The sequence below is a fragment of the Leucoraja erinacea genome, chromosome 3, assembly GCF_028641065.1.
Source record: "Leucoraja erinacea ecotype New England chromosome 3, Leri_hhj_1, whole genome shotgun sequence".
NCBI lineage: Eukaryota > Metazoa > Chordata > Chondrichthyes > Rajiformes > Rajidae > Leucoraja > Leucoraja erinaceus.
Genome location: NC_073379.1, coordinates 104,548,681 through 104,562,670, shown reverse-complemented (window position 1 = coordinate 104,562,670; position 13,990 = coordinate 104,548,681).

Genomic DNA, 13,990 nt, shown 5'->3' with positions numbered 1-13,990 from the left:
CCAGCTATAGTACTCGCTAGAATTTAGAAGATTGAGGGGGGATCTTATAGAAACTTACAACATTCTTAAGGGGTTGGACAGGCTAGATGCAGGAAGATTGTTCCCGAATGTTGGGGAAGTCCAGAACAAGGGGTCACAGTTTAAGGATAAAGGGGAAATCTTTTCGGACTGAGATGAGAAAAACATTTTTTACACAGAGAGTGGTGAATCTCTGGAATTCTCTGCCACAGAATGTATTTGAGGCCACAGTTCATTGGCTATATTTAAGAGGGAGTTAGATGTGGCCCGTGTGGCTAAAGGGATCAGGGGGTATGGAGAGAAAGCAGGTACAGGATACTGAGTTGGATGATCAGCCATGATCATATTGAATGGCGGTGCAAGCTCGAAGGGACAAATGGCTTACTCCTGCATCTATTTTCTATGTTTCTATGTTTCTATGTTTCTATGTTTCTATACTAGTCCCACCTGCCCACGTTTGGTCCATATCCCTCCAAACCTGTGCTATCCATGTAAGGTGACCAGTGGGTAATTGGCAGATTGGTGGAGTAAGTAACAAAAGCTAGAGTTGAAAAGGAGAGAAACAGGTGTCAGATAAGGAAGGAAGAGAAGGCTGAAATGTAAAGCCAAAGGGACGGATATGGGTGGATTGGAAGGGGTGGGAGAAATGGAAAGAGGGTAAAAGGGAAAACTGGCGCTCAGGGATGGGAGATGGGCATCCAGAGATGTGTATATTTCAGGCTAATAAAATCAGTACAGCTGTAGAGACTGGCATGAACAGTAGCACCAGAAAGAAATCAAACTTAGTTTTGGATCTAAAGATCAACACAAAATGCTGGAGTATCTCAGTGGATCAGGCAGCATCTCTGTTTTGGGATCTGTCATTCTGAAGCAATGTTTCATTCAGATGGAATTTGGATCTGAAGCTAGATAATGCTGACTAGAAGTCTTATTTCCCTTGCAGTAAATATTAACGTATTCAGCCGCAGTGAGAATATTTTTGAAAGTCTGCGTTTCTGAGCAATGCTAGTGGGTAGTTTGGGGTTTGTGGCAGTGTTCTTTCCGTGTTATTGAACAGAACTCTGTCCACCAGGTTTTGTTAATCACAGAGTTGGAGTTTGGACCTGTCAAATTGAGCTCGATAGGATCTGTAAGTGAATAAGGCTTGAAGTGGTAGGAAACTGCACTTGAATTTGATGGCCTTGCACCCTGATCCAAGTGGTAAGAAACTGCTTGAATTTGGTGGACTTGCACCCTGCTTGAAATGGTAGGAAAATGGATTCGAATTTGTTGTCCTTGCACCCTGCTTGAAATGGAATTTCAAGGAATAGTCATGAGTCAACTGCCAGCCCACCAGCCGTGAGTGAGTAAGCTGCCAGCACATCCGGCTTGAGGGACTGAGCTGCCACCCCAAGAACACATACCAGCGTTCCAGAAAGCCCCCCCACTGACCACCAATATTGGAATTGGTGGAGAAGTGGAATATTGCGTCGGAGGACCATCCCTCCCATGTGAACATGGGACCCAACGGGTCCCACTTAGCCTAGTACTTCATAAACGTCTGGGACACCTGAAGCAATGACTCTGTGATCCCAGACTGCTTGTTCAATGATTTCATTGATATGGTTCATTGTTTTTTCATCAGGGTCTGAGCCCTTCATTTCCCAGTTACTAGTAAATATCCACATCTCTAATGGTATACCTGTATCACTCATAGTGTCATGGGGCTGGAACCTGGGTGATCGGAACTCACCAATCCCTGGAAGGGCTTGGAATAAGGCCAGCTGGTCAAGTGGTCAAATCCTGGTCCAAGTCCTATGTGGCCTTTAACGCACGTGTGAGCTCTTGCTGGTCGCTCCATTGCTCAACTTCAGGTGGAATCCAATAGCTCAGCTCGATCGTGCTGAGATTCCTTATACATTTCTCAAGGAAATCTGCTTCTCTCTGCCACCTAACATAGATGGGATTCCTTGGATTTGGAAGGGCACTCCAGACGAAATGGGAATAGGTAAGTAAGGCAAGGTATTTACAATAACGGCCTTTACTATTACTTATTTTACTTAACTTTGCTGTTTTTAGTTATTAATTTGTACCTTAGCATTTATTAACCTGTTTTATACTTTAAATAATTATTTTAAAACTAGTTGTATTCATCCTAATTATTTTTAAAAGTCTCTAAATATGAAAGTTGCTGAAAAACTGTTTTAACCCAATATACCTCCCAGCTTGGAGAAGTGGGTGGTTCCCCTCCCAGTCTTGCCTCTCATAAAGGGCTATCAAGGGACTGAAGAGGTAGGGCTCTAGGGCCACTCTAGGGCATTGCCTCAGGGCTACTCACTGGCATGTCCCACTGGACACCTCTTAGGTCTAGAGGATTCTGTTTTGTCCATGAATTCATTTTAAGTGTGGGTTTGTGAGGCATATCTAACTCTTTCTGTATTAGTAGAACACTCTAACAGTAATACAGTACAGGAGCCTCAGGTCTCGCATAAGCCGGCTGAGGAACAGCTTTTTCAATAACACCATTACACTGCTGAACTCACAGTCCTGTCGCTAGCTATCTTTTATACTCTCCCATTTGTATACATTTATTTGCCTATGTACCAGTTTAATTCATCCACAGTCCACACATTGTTAACCAGTATTTTTTATTTCTACTATCTTGCACTATGACCAGACGCTAGACTGCATTTCATTGTACCTATTCTCATATTTGTGCAATGACTAAAGTTGAATTGAATTGAATTGAATTGAACACTGCCAAGCATTAAAAATCAGACCACGATGAGCCCAAGCATATGTGGAAGTCTCTTTGTTGCAACATTTTGTATGTTACTCTGTCCGGTTTGGTGGAATTGTGGTATGATACTGTGCATTTCTACAAGCAGTTAGAAAGAATTATCTTTAGTAGGATTTAAAGTAATTGCACAGCTCAAGTCAAAGACAAGTTTAAAAAAAAAATATATATATATTTTTTTTATTTATTAGAAGTACAATAAGTTACAGTAGTACACGCCACGTATATCTTATTACATTTGTTGTACCCCTTCATTTTTTTGAGCTTTAAGAAAGAAAGAAATAAAAGAAGTGAGAAAGTCGTGAAAGTGCAGGAAAGTGTTGGGAAACAAAAAAGCCCATTAGCAAGAGAGAGAGTTAGAGAAGAAAGTTAAGAAATAGATCCTAGAAAAGAAAGAAAGAAAGAGAAACAATTGCTCTGTTATAAAAAACCACGCAAAAAGGGATATACCAACTTCATATTTTTCATCCCCCAATACCAGATCCTGGCACCATTTATTTTTTAAATTACTGTTGCACCTTATACTTGTAGTAAGTCAATAAATGCAGACCACGTCTTTTGGAAGTGGTCTGCTTTGCCTGCAAGGAGGAGTCTCATGTCTTCCAGGTGTAATGTCAAAGTCAAGTTTATTCGTCACATACACATACGAGATGTGCATACGAAATGACAAGTGGCAATGCTTGCGGATTGTGCAAAAAAACTACAGAACAGAATGGAACAGAAACACATATTCACATATTACATATTTGTGGGATGAAAAGAAGAGAAAAAACAGCAATTTTAAAAAGACACAACAGTAAAATGGTACAGTAAAGTTATTTCCTGGTGAGATGGGAGTTTACAGTCCCTAATGGCCTCTGGGAAGAAACTCCTTCTCAACCTCTCTGTTCTCACAGCATGGCAACGGAGGCGTTTGCCTGACCGTAGCAGCTGGAACAGTCCATTGCTGGTGTGGAAGGGGTCTCCGATGATCTTGTTGGCTCTTGATCTGCACCTCCTGTTGTATAGTTCCTGCAGGGGGGCGAGTGTTATTTCCATAGTGCATTCTGCCGAAAGCACTACTCTCTGCATAGAAACATAGAAACATAGAAATTAGGTGCAGGAGTAGGCCATTCGGCCCTTCGAGCCTGCACCGCCATTCAATATGATCATGGTTGATCATCCATCTCAGTACCCCGTACCCGCCTTCTCTCCATACCCCCTGATCCCCTTAGCCAGAAGTGCCACATCTAACTCCCTCTTAAATATAGCCAATGAACTGGCCTCAACTACCCTCTGTGGCAGAGAGTTCCAGAGATTCACCACTCTCTTCAGAGCCTTCTTGTCCTTGGCAGAGCAATTCCCAAACCAAATTGTGATGTTTCCGGACAAGATGCTTTCCACAGCCGCTGAGTAGAAGCACTGGAGGATCCTCTGGGACACTCTGAATTTCCTCAATTGCCTGAGGTGGTAAAAGCCTTACTCACGAGTGCTGCAGTGTGATGCCCATGTCATATCCTCAGAGATGTGGACACCCAGATATTTAAAACAGTTCACCCTATCCACAGGATCCCCATTTATCTTCAATGGAGTGTACGTCCTCGGATGATGTGCCCTCCTAAAGTCCATGATCAACTCCTTAGTTTTTATGACATTCAAGAGGAGGCTGTTGTCCTGACACCAGAGTGCTAGATCAGCCCGGTAGGCCTTCTCGTCGTTGTCTGAGATCAGGCCCACCGGGGCGACCACAGTGTCATCAGCAAACTTGATTATTGAATTGGAGCTGAACCTAGCCACACAGTCACGTGTGTACAGGGAGTACAATAGGGGGCTGAGGACGCAACCCTGGGGCGATCCTGTGCTCAGGGTGAAGGACTCCGATGTATTTCCTCCCATCTTGACTACCTGGGGCCTGGCGGTGAGAAAGTCCAGGACCCAGGCACACAGAGAGGTGTTGAGCCCCAATTCCATTAGCTTCCCGGCCAGTCTGGTGGGGACTATCGTGTTGAAGGCTGAACTGTAGTCTATGAACAGCATCCTCGCGTAGCCCCCCTTCTGGCTGTCAAGATGAGAGAGAGTGGTGTGCAAAACCTGGGAGACCGCATTGTCCGTGGATCTGTTCGGACGGTGTGCGAATTGTAGCGGGTCCATGTTGCGAGGGAGGAAGGCGCAGATGTGGTTCTTCACCAGCCTCTCAATGTGAGGGCCACCGGACGGTAGTCATTCAGACAGGCTGGGGAGGCATTTTTTGGTACCGGTACAATGATGGATCTTTTGAAGCAGGCAGGGACCACGGATTTGTCCAGGGAGAGGTTGAATAATGTAGTGAGCACCGGAGCTCGCTGCGTAGCGCAGGACTTAAGTAGTCGCCCCGAGATGCCATCTGGGCCTGCAGCTTTCCTCGTGTTCACCCGTGTCAGAGCCCTCCTCACGTCATGCTCGGAAAACGAGAATGTGTGCACCATTCCTCCCTACAGCTTCGATAGTCAGCACGCTGGCGGTGTTGTCGATAGTCGGCAGACCTGGGGTGATGTTGCCCATCTCGAAACGAGCATAAAAGTTCAGGTCATCAGCTAGGGAGGTGCCGGCACTTCCAGTTGAGGGGGTGCTGCTCCGGTAGTTGGTTACAGTCAAGTCAAGTCAAGAGAGTTTATTGTCATGTGTTCCAGATAGGACAAGGAAATTCTTGCTTGGTGCAGCACAACAGAATATAGTAAGCATAAATACGGAACAGTTCAGTGTGTCTACATAGCATAGACCATATATATACACATAAATAAACAGATAAAGTGCAATAGGCTGTTATAGTTCAGAGTTTGATGACGAGTTTAATAGCCTGATGGCTGTGGGGAAGAAGCTGTTCATGAACCTGGATGTAACCAGATTTCAATTACGCCACCAATAAATAATTATTCCGCAATTATATCTCTGGCTTGAATTATCAAACCTGATTTTTTTTTAATAGTTTATGCTTGGGATGATTTCATGTCCTTTCATACTGTAAAAATCATACTTCGGCTAAGCTTATCATATTTCAGTTAGCCACAACTAACTTTGAACGTTACTCAATTTTTGATGCATTCTGTTTGAATTACTTTTCCCAAAAGCATTAACATCCAGCATTAATTAGCATTGTTATGGAACACTTAGACTTTTTTTATCAACCGTCCTACAGTTGATTTATGTACATGTTTTATTTCAAGATTAGAAAACATTCACCTGGTTCTCATTTGACGTGGCTGTTGTTTTTAGTAAATGAAGTCATATTTTAAAATTTACAAAGAAAGCTCCGATATCAGTTTAGCATTTGACTCTTTCTGTAGCTGCAGCAACTTTTTTAATTGTTGAAGATTTTGTGATTGGAAATAATGTCCAATAAATCACTTCTGTCAAAAGAGGTACCTTCCAGAAAATGCGCTTTCTGGTGCCACAGTATAACTCTGCGTTTGTTCGATGATCTTGTAGGAATAGGGTCCTATTTTTCTCAATACAGCGGCAAACCGTTACTGCTTAGAAAAAAAAAATATTGTATCATCACAGCAACAAATCCATTGTTCTTTTCTTCCTGCTGTTATGTTTTTGGCTTAAATTCCCAGTAATGTGACTTCCTGCAATGGATAATTCCAGCAAGACAAGACCCTGCTCTTTTCCTTTGCTGTATGGTTATGTGCGTGCCACTGTGCCAAACTTTTATTGTGTTCTTTTCTTGACAGATTGGTGATGCATTGTCAAGCAGAGTTTGACCTGCCGTAATGTGGATTATTGCCACCTTGCCAGTATTCTGTATCAAATTTAATAGCAAGGATCGAGTTTTTTTTTTTTAGTTATTACTGTTTTTCTACCATAATAACTGCTTGCATTGTCTGGGACCATACTAACAACAAAAGGATAAATACACCTCGTACAGTAGGTCCCTCTGGTTATGCCTTGAACATGACACATGTCAGCCTATGATAAATTGGCTCGGTGTCTGTTCAATTTCAAATGCAAAGCTCTGGAGACGGAGGTGTTAGGAAGCAGGCATAATTCTGGCGAGCGGAGGCCTCAGATGCATGGAATTAGTGTGCATAGAACAGATAAGAACGAAAGGAAGTTTGTGCAGGTTTGTCGACTTCCTGGGGTTGAGGTAATATTGGCAGCTGTTAGGTGTGTAAAAAAGCAGCTGCAAGCATGATAATGAATGTAACTAGAATTTGAAGTGACAACTGTATCGGACACATAGGCTGTCTTGTTCCCCCATTTGCACCCATTTGCATGCCAATTAAATAAAAAAAAACAAATATTGGGTTCTAGGATTTGTTTGACAAATAATCTGTGGGGCTTAATCAGTACAACTGGGCTGAGCAGGTTTGGCTCCCTGACAGATGCAGTCTTTGTAAGATTAAAACAGAGGACTGATCCAGATTTTTATCTGGTGCACAAAGCAGATAGGAGTTTCAATTACTTTATGTCACTGAACTTTATAAAAATTGAGAAAGAATTCCATTTAACACTTTTTCACTTAGATAGCAGCACTGATATTGTGTTTACAATGGGTGGTAGAATTAATCGAAAAGTATTTTTTGTAAGAAAGTGTAGATGGAGAAGTTCCCTTGCTCTTCTTCACACACACTTTAACTACACTTCTAATTTCACTTTATAAAATATACTATTTTATTGCATGTGTCTTTGCTAAAATAGCCAGGAACACCAATAAACCTGAAATGTATTGAATTCTAAATGCTGCAATACAGACAAACATCTTTCAATAATTGGCCAATGGATGGATAGGTAATTGACCTAAGATTATTCTGAAAGGCTTCTTCCTTTTTACATAGAAACATAGAAACATAGAAAATAGGTGCAGGAGTAGGCCATTCGGCCCTTCGAGCCTGCACCGCCATGATCATGGCTGATCATCCAACTCAGTATCCCGCACCTGCCTTCTCTCCATACCCTGGCATCTCAGAAACCCCCCCCTGGGCAGACCCAGTATTATTTGGTTGTGTAGGAAGGTCTCCACCAGAAATGCTGCCTGCCCCACTGAGTTATACCAGCATTTTGTGTCTATCTTCAGTTTTCTAGAATTATTGCTTTACCTATTGTACTTGAGTTTGACGAATGTATTTGTCTAGTACTATTTGATCTGATCTTTCGAAACAAGGGCCACATCTCCCTCTTAAATATAGCCGGTCCTAAAATACTTCCCTCTTATCCTTAAACTGTGACCCCTTGAATTGGAATTTCTTCGCAATTCCAAAATAACTAGATAAATAACTTTTTATTTATTTAAACAATAAAGTTGAATGCACATGAAACATGGTTTAGACAGTGTTATTATATACTTATTACAAGTTCTATTTTACTTTAAAGTACGATATTTAGTTGTACAAAATATGTTTCTAATATGATCCGACATAAACAAATACTGTTTTATGCTGTGGGTGTTAGTTATAATTCCACAGTTCTCGTACGTGATAATTAACTGCAGTGAAAATCTAAAAAAATTGTTAACTAACTGTGGTTAATTATCACTTAATGGCACTTGACATGATCCAAAAAAAACATTCAAAGGCAAATCCATAGAATAAATAGAAAATGTCACTTGCTGTAGTGTCGGTGAAAGTATATTCTGTTGACTTTTATAATAACTTTCTGATAAAAAAAAAAAAAAAGAATTAAAATAATTTACTGAAGGACTAAAACCTAGCCAGATTTGTAATTCGATCCATAGCACATTGAAACATCTAAAGTCAAAGTCTTATATTATTAATTCTCTTGGGGCAAAGAAAATTATTACTTTATTGTTGTCCCTTTTTATATTGTGGCAATGGCCAATGAACCATTACAGATATTGGTGAGTAAAACAGTATGAGCAGGAGAGTGCTGGCACAAGGCATGCCATACTGCGAAAGAACAAACGAGATCACTGTTTTCATGGGGTGATGTTTGCCAACAAATTTAATATTTTCTGCAATCTCAGAAACTCCCCCTGGGCAGACCCAGTATTCTTTGGTTGCGTAGGAAGATCTCCACTTGAAATGTTAGCCATTCCTTCTATCCAGAGATGCTGCCTGACCCACTGAGTTATACCAGCATTGTGTGTCTATCTTCAATATTCTAGGATTATTGCTTTACCTATTGTGCTTAAGTTTGACTTGAATGTATTGGTCTAGTACTATTTGATCTGATTGGATAGCATGTAAAAACAAAGCTTACAGGTGACAATATAAAACTCAAACTTAAACAGAGAGCGAAGAATGGAAATGAAGTGAAAATATAGAGGGAAGCAGCCAGTACCCGCTGTAAGGGGCACTTCAAATAATTCTTGAAGCTCTGTCCTTGACATGTGCTTTCAATGCCTCCATTCTGAAACAAACTATCCAGTTCTGTCCCTCTGCCAGCTGAAACTGGAGAGAGCTAGGCCAACAAGGAGGCCTCTGGATCCTGTACCATTGATGCAAATGTTCTAAACTATTCATAGCAAAAGGATTTGAGTGTAGGAGCAGGGAGGTTCTACTGCAGTTGTACAGGGTTTTGGTGAGACCACACCTGGAGTATTGCGTACAGTTTTGGTCTCCAAATCTGAGGAAGGACATTCTTGCCATAGAGGGAGTGCAGAGAAGGTTCACCAGACTGATTCCTGGGATGTCAGGACTGTCTTATGAAGAAAGACTGGATAGACTTGGTTTATACTCTCTAGAATTTAGGAGATTGAGAGGGGATCTTATAGAAACTTACAAGATTCTTAAGGGGTTGGACAGGCTAGATGCAGGAAGATTGTTCCCGATGTTGGGGAAGTCCAGGACAAGGGGTCACAGCTTAAGGATAAGGGGGAAATCCTTTAAAACTGAAATGAGAAGAACTTTTTTCACACAGAGAGTGGTGAATCTCTGGAACTCTCTGCCACAGAGGGTAGTCGAGGCCAGTTCATTGGCTATATTTAAGAGGGAGTTAGATGTGGCCCTTGTGGCTAAAGGGGATCAGAGGGTATGGAGAGAAGGCAGGTACGGGATATTGAGTTGGATGATCAGCCATGATCATATTGAATGGCGGTGCAGGCTCGAAGGGCCGAATGGCCTATTCCTGCACCTAATTTCTATGTTTCTATGTTTCTAAACTATTCCATAACTTCTATATCTGTGAAGAGGAAGATTTGCCAAGGTGTCTCCCAGGCCTTGGCATCCCGACCTTCAAGAAATGTGACAAATCCAAATGTGGTAACCATGGAGAAAGAAGGAACAGTAAAGGCCGGTTTACAAAATACGGAAGTGCTGGAGTAACTTAGCGCGCCATGCTGCATCGTTGGAGGAAATTGATAGGCGACGTTTCGGGTTGGAACTCTTTCTCAGAGTTTAAAGAAGGGTCCCGATCTGAAACGTCACCTATCCAAGTTCTCCAGAGATGTTGCCTGACCCACTGTGTTACACCAGCACTTTGTGTCTTTGTGATAACTGTGGAGTTGTGTTAGCGCCCTACCGTTTGCATACGTACATGATATCCTCCCAGTAGCTGACGTGTAACTCCCGAGAGCAGATTACCTTTTGTCCATCCCAAGAACATTTGATCACAAGAATGTAGAAGCAGCAGTAGGCTACTTGTCCCGCCATTCAATATGATCATGGCTGATTATTCAACTCAGTATCCTGTACCTGCCTTCTCTCCATACCCCCTGATCCATTTAGCCACAAGGGCCACATCTAACTCCCTCTTAAATATAGCCAATGAACTGGCCTCAACTACCTTCTGAAGCAGAGAATTCCACAGATTCACCACTCTCTGTGTGAAAAATATTTTTCTCATCTCGGTCCTAAAAGATTTCCCCCTTATCCTTAAACTGTGACCCCTTGTTCTGGACTTCCCCAACATCGGGAACAATCTTCCTGCATCTAGCCCGTCCAACCCCTTAAGAATTTTGTAAGTTTCTATAAGATCCCCTCTCAATCTTCTAAATTCTAGAGAGTACAAACCGAGTCTATCCAGTCTTTCTTCATATGAAAGTCCTGACATCCCAGGAATCAGTCTGGTGAACCTTCTCTGTACTCCCTCTATGGCAAGAATGTCCTTCCTCAGATTAGGAGACCAAAACTGTACACAATACACCAGGTGTGGTCTCACCAAGACCCTGTACAACTGCAGTAGAACCTTCCTGCTCCTATACTCAAATCCTTTTGCTATGAATGCTAACTTACCATTCGCTTTCTTCACTGCCTGATGCACCTGCATGCCTACCTTCAATGACTGGTGTACCATCATGGGTGATCCGTCCCACTCTTCAGCTTTTCTTTCTGCATGAGTTCTCTAGAGCCATCAATTCCCTGATCATTCAAACATTTATTTCCCTCATTTGTAAATACTTTCAATGATCTAGCCTTCACTGATTTTTGGGGAGAGAATTCCAGAAATTCACCACCTTTCACAAGAAGAATACACATATACGTAATGAGAAGTGCACAGGGTTCCTTGAAAAAATGCCTCCTTGAAAAGAGAATCTAATTTTGTCAATGGCTTTTGGGAAACCTTGGCTCATGATTGATCAAATTTTGGGGTGGCATGAGTGACCTTGATTTATTTGGTTGGGAGCACACAAAGTCCAGCGTTCGTTTGGTTTAATTTAGATACAGAGCGGAAACAGGCCCTTTGGCTCACCGAGTCCGCGCCGACCAGCGATCCCCGCACACTATCCTACACACACTAGGGACAATTTACACTTATATCAAGCCAATTAACATTTAAATCTGTACTTCTTTGGAGTGTGGGAGGAAATTGGAGATCCAGATTGATTCCTGGGATGTCAGGACTTTCATATGAAGAAAGACTGGATAGACTCGCCTTGTACTCGCTAGAATTTAGAAGATTGAGGGGGGATCTTATAGAAACTTTCAAAATTCTTTAAGGGTTGGACAGGCTAGATGCAGGAAGATTGTTCCCGATGTTAGGGAAGTCCAAAACAAAGGGTCACAGTTTAAGGATAAAGGGGAAATCTTTCAGGACCGAGATGAGAAAAATATTTTTCACACAGAGAGTGGTAAATCTCTGGAATTCTCTGCCACAGAAGGTAGTTGAGGCCAGTTCATTGTCTATATTTAAGAGGGAGTTAGATGTGGCCCTTGTGACTAAAGGGATCAGGGGGTATGGAGAGAAAGTAGGTACAGGATACTGAGTTGGATGATCAGCCATGATCATATTGAATGGCGGTGCAGGCTCGAAGGGCCGAATGACCTACTGTTGCACCTATTTTCTATGTATCTATGTTTTCTATCCCGGAGAATACACATGCAGGTCACGGCAGACCGTAAAAACTCTGAACAGACAAGCACATGTAGTCAGGATTGAACCCATGTCTCCGGCGCTGTAAGGCAGCAACTTTATCTCTATACCACTGTGCCGCCAAGGGGTTTGTGACTGAAGGAGTGGGCCACCACTCATACTATCCACCCATTCTGCGAAGCGCACCCTGCCCAAACATGGCAGAGTGTTCTACACTTTTGTTCCCATGTGCTCGCTTTAGCCACCTCAGAAGCCACAGAATCGGACTGGAATCAAGTCCATCTCGACCCTAGGGGATTGCCTGAGAAGAATGCTCAAGAGAGGTGTATTTGCTGAGATCTGCAAGAGTTCTTGGCTGCAGCCTTTCCACTCACCAGCCCACTCTCCATCATAATTCACAGGCATTAGTTTAGTGCTCCAAAAAGGAGATTCTGATTTCGATCATGTAGCATTTTTTAAATTAATTGTATAAGTTTTATTGCATCGTTCCATCTTATAAAAGATGTGCTTTGTGGTTCTCTTTGGAAGCTGTTTGCTCGTGAGGAGTTATCTTTGCGATTCGCAGACAACAAGGATATATGGAGATTAATAATTCATGATCTTTTTATAAATGTACAGCTATATCCCCTGAGATATATATGGGTGCTGTCAATATTTTTCAAACTGATCTTGTCTCATTCCAGCAAAAAGGCTGTTTTATTATAGCTTTTAATATCACATGTTATCACCTTTTACTTTAAAGCATATTTCTAGTTTGTCAGTGCTCAAAATTGTAACAAAGAAAGGAATATTATAATATACAGTGTGTCACCTCTTCAAAATTTCTGATTTGATCTGTAACCAACACATTGAATCACACAGAAGCCCAGATCATTAATTCTTAATTCTAATGCAAACATAACTTGTTGCTGTATTGGTGTCATTTTTATATTAGTCTGCGATGCACATGATTATTTTTTGTGTTGGACCCATTTGTTCCACCTCATGGTTTATAAATGACTAAAAAGTTGTCTATTTTGCAAGTGTTGGAGATGTCTTAATTAATTGTGATTGTCCACTGGAAAGTAAGAATATGTTTTTTATTTTTGTCCGAATAAATTGTAGAATAGATAGAAATTGGCATAAACCTTTACAACAGGAACCTCCTCTTCAACTTCAATTGAAAATGCATTTTTTTCTACTTACATTTTATTCATGACCTGAACTACTGATTAGGTGTTCTGCGGAACATTGACAAACAGACAGGCCTCTATAAAGTGCCACAACACTGTGTTATTGCTAGTTGGGGTTTTATATCCATAGAGAGATGGCTAGATTGAGGTTATTTTACGCTTGGGTTGCTTCAGTTCCAGTCTTTTCATCTCGTGCGCAGTTGGCACTTGTACACTTTTGTCGTCTCGTCAAAGGTACTCAGAAGCCCGGGGACTGTTCCTCAAGCTGTTTTGTAAGCAGTTCATTGAGACTGCTTGACTTAGGGAAAAGTTGTTCCATCCCAAGCGTACCTTCAGTCCTCCGGCTGTATATGGATTCCATTGGGCGTCACCTTGTGATCACGGCGTACCCAAGTGTCAATAACAGCATCTCATGAATTCCCGATGTGAGCTGCCATGACTGACTAAACCTGATTGGAGAAAATGAAGGAACACAACCAGATGGGCGGAGTAATGAAACAGAAACTGCAAGAAAAATCATTCCTCCGATCAGTTTCTCAAAATTATTTTGACTTCTACATGGTTTGACAATAGACAATAGACAATAGACAATGGGTGCAGGAGTAGGCCATTCAGCCCTTCAAACCAGCACTGCCATTCAATATGATCATGGCTGATCATCCACAATCAGGACCCCTATCTTGAAAACATAGTTGTATTTATTTGATATCTGTATTTATTTGAGTTAGATATTGCTCTTAGAGCTAACGGGATATGGGGAGAAAGCAGGGACTGATTTTGGATGACTTGCTGTGAT